Source organism: Canis lupus, chromosome 6, assembly GCF_048164855.1.
Source record: "Canis lupus baileyi chromosome 6, mCanLup2.hap1, whole genome shotgun sequence".
In the NCBI taxonomy this organism is placed as follows: domain Eukaryota; kingdom Metazoa; phylum Chordata; class Mammalia; order Carnivora; family Canidae; genus Canis; species Canis lupus.
Window position 1 is genome coordinate 11,429,667 of NC_132843.1, and position 3,554 is coordinate 11,433,220.

The 3,554-nt window shown below is 36.7% G+C and overlaps 1 pseudogene; it reads left to right on the forward strand.

Moving 5' to 3' along the window:
* The first annotated feature begins 2,665 nt into the window (after positions 1-2,665).
* On the forward strand, positions 2,666-3,122 carry LOC140634643 (small ribosomal subunit protein eS24-like; annotated as a pseudogene).
* Positions 3,123-3,554: the final 432 nt, after the last annotated feature.

The window sequence follows — 3,554 nt, forward strand, 5'->3', positions numbered from 1 at the left end:
AGGAACCACTTAAACTTTTATCCGTAACTTTTGGTCCTTATCTTCACATCTCTAATAACATGCTTATACCACTATTTCTTGATTTTTCACTTTTAAGCATTATCTACTGATTTCTCTCATTGGAAGGTGAGGATTTTGTTTTCTATCATTATGTTTTCCACTGTTCCCATCTTATATGCACATTCCTTGACCACCCTCCCCTCCCCAACCCCACACTCCAAATATATCACAATTTTGGGGTATGTTGGTATTTGGGTATTTCTTTATTGTGACTATAAATGCTAGTCACTGCTAACTAGCTGGGTCTTATATATACTATGATTAGTTTTCCAAGCAACTTACTCATATCTAATATATTTCTGTATTTTTCTCTGCAGCCTGAATCTCCTGTCAATATAACCAATTTTCTATCAGTTTTCATCTGTTTGGAATTGTCTCTTCCCAACTGTTTTGACCTGCTTCTTGAGAGGCTGGTTACTGTCTAGGCTCAAAATAAAACTGTCATCCTGGATTCCTTTCACCTTTTTCCTGGGGATTCCTTCTACGGCTCTCTTTTGTTGGATTCCCTGAATTCTTTCCAGGTTTATTCACTCATTTTAGTGGAATACTTCCTCTGGTATCTTCCTTTAGTATCTTCAAGCGTAGTTGGAGATAAATTTTTTGAGACTTTGTATATCTAGAGACATCTTATTCTAGTCTCATATTTGATTAATAATTTGGCTGGAGATAGAAATCTAAATCTAAATATCATTTTCCTGAGAAATTTTACACTATTTTTTTTTGCTTACATTATAGTTATTAAGAAGTCTAGAGTCATTTTAATACCTGATTCTTTTTTTTTTTATTTTATTTATTTATGATAGTCACAGAGAGAGAGAGAGAGGCAGAGACACAGGCAGAGGGAGAAGCAGGCTCCATGCACCGGGAGCCTGATGTGGGATTCGATCCCGGGTCTCCAGGATCGCGCCCTGGGCCAAAGGCAGGCGCCAAACCGCTGCGCCACCCAGGGATCCCAATACCTGATTCTTGATAAGAAATCTGTTTTATCCTTTTGGAAATTTTTAAGGTTGTCTTTTCCCCTCATTTCATGGTTGTGTACCTTTGAGTATTACAATTTTCATCGGTAAGCACTTTCTATCTGAAAACCATTGTATATTGGTTCTAGGAAATATTCTTGAATTATTTCTATATTATTTTCTCCTCCCATTTGGTCTGTTCTCTATTTTTTTCTCAAATTTTCTTACATTCATTTGTTGACCTTCTGTATTCAGTCTCCAATTTTCTCATCTTTTCTCTTTTCTTTTCCTTCTCTATGTCTTTTTTACCTTTATTTTCTGAGAGATTTCTTAAATCTTCCATCTCCTCTAGTGAGAGTTGTTTTTTTAAATGTTGTTCATTGATTTCAAGATGCACATTTTTTCACATTTTAAAGCTTCTGAAATCAGGATGTATTTCATAAATGCCCCATTACAATGACTGTTGACCAGGAAGTAGCCATAGCATCATTGTCATTGTCTGTGACTTTATAAAATTGTCATTTTACATGAGTTATAAGTGCTGTTGATACCACACCCACCAAGAAATGTAGTTGAAGGCAGGAAAAATGCCAAATGCCTTGGCATTTCCTGAAGGCTGAAGAACTTTCAAAGCGACAAGAAGCTGGTGTGACCAACTTATACCTTGTGCAAGATCATCATTGAAGTGTGGAACCTCAATTGGTCCAGAATTTTCTGCTGACTTTGAAGAGAAGTGCATGATATCCACTGATACACAACTCAATTAGAAAAGATGAAACTGTAATATAAGTCAAATAAAATTATACCAGATTTATTTAATTTTTTTTAAAGATTGTATTTACTTATTCATGAGAGACACAAAAAGAGAGGCAGAGACACAGGCAGAGGGAGAAGCAGGCTCCCTGCTGAACAGGGAGCCTGATGTGGGACTCAATCCCAGGACCTTGGGATCATGACCTGAGCCAAAGGCAGATGCTCAATAACTGAATCACCCAGGTGCCCCAAATAGTGCCAGATTTAAATTTTGAGAAATGGATATCAGTAGGTTAGAAAAAAATCCCTAAGATTATAGTGGAGCAATTGGCTAAGAAGTGCTGCATAATCTGGGGTACCTGGGTAGCACAGTCAGTTAAGTCTCTGACTCCTGGTTTCAGCTCAGGTCATGATCTCAGGATCATGAAATCTAGCCTCATGTCAAGCCCCACATCAGGCTCTGCACTCAGTGTAGAATCTGCTTGGAGTTTCTCTCTGCCCCTCCCCCTCTCCCCTCAAATAAATCAATCTTTAAAAAAGAATGATGCATAATTTATACTCTAATGACACAAAGAAAGAAATTCAATGAAGGAGAAAAAATGTCAGTGATTCTGAGTTGGGAAGTGGTTTCAGAAGATTCAGACTCTGAATGTGAAGATGTTTAAGAAGTAATGCGTTTTTCTTATATTTTCATACACACAAACAATGGTGATAATGTATAACACATCTGTCTTTTTTTTTTACATCTGTTTTTAAGTCATATTAAAAGTTCTTCAGTAGGTAAAAATAAAAATTATGCATTTAAAAATTTTTGCATGCATTTAAAAAAATAGTACAGTCTTTTCCTCCCCAGCTGCTAGAAGCTCGGCTGCCATCATGAACCACACAGTAACTTCATGACCAACCGACTACTTCAGCGGAAACAGAGGGTCACTGATGTTCTTCACCCTGGGAAGGCAACAGTACCTAAGACAGAAATTCGGGAAAAACTACCCAAAATGTACAAGACCACACCAGATGTCATATTTGTTTTGGATTCAGAACCCATTTTGTTGGTGGCAAGACAACTGGCTTTGGCATGATTTATGATTCCTTGGATTACGCAAAGAAAAATGAACCCGAACATAGACTTGCAAAACATGGCCTGTATGAGAAGAAAAAGACTTCAAGAAAACAGCAGAAAGAACACAAAAACAGAATGAAGAAAGTCAGGGGGACTGCAAAAGCCAATGTTGGTGCTGGCAAAAAGTGAGCTGGAGATTGGACAACAGAAGGAGTAAAGATTCTGCAGTGGCTTTATCTGTGGTGATTGTGCAGATTTTTCATGAGAGGATTAATAAACTAAGGAGGTTAAAAAAATGAAAATAAAAAATGGTACAAAAATAATGATGTATCTTATGGTTGATGCCATTTTAGAGAATGGGTAGTTTTTATTTCTAAGAGTTAGGTTTTTTCCAGAGATTTTTTGGTGACATCCTGTTCTTGTTTCACAAGTAAAATATTTGATAATTTCCGTGAGGACATTAATGACTTTTTTTTTTAAGTTTTCATCTGCATGTATGGTCTGAGTTTCCTCTGAATTGCTTTTTCCCCTACTGATGTTCAGAACCTCATTTTTCATGTAAATAATTTCCCCTCAGATGTCTGATAACAAAAATTTACTACTAACAAGCTATTTGAACTCTCTGTAGGTAGATTAGAGTAAGTCTTGGGCTTTCCTAGGATGAGGACCTGTTCTTCAATGAAAACTATTACTGCTTCAGAAGTTTTTAGGTATTTTCCCTT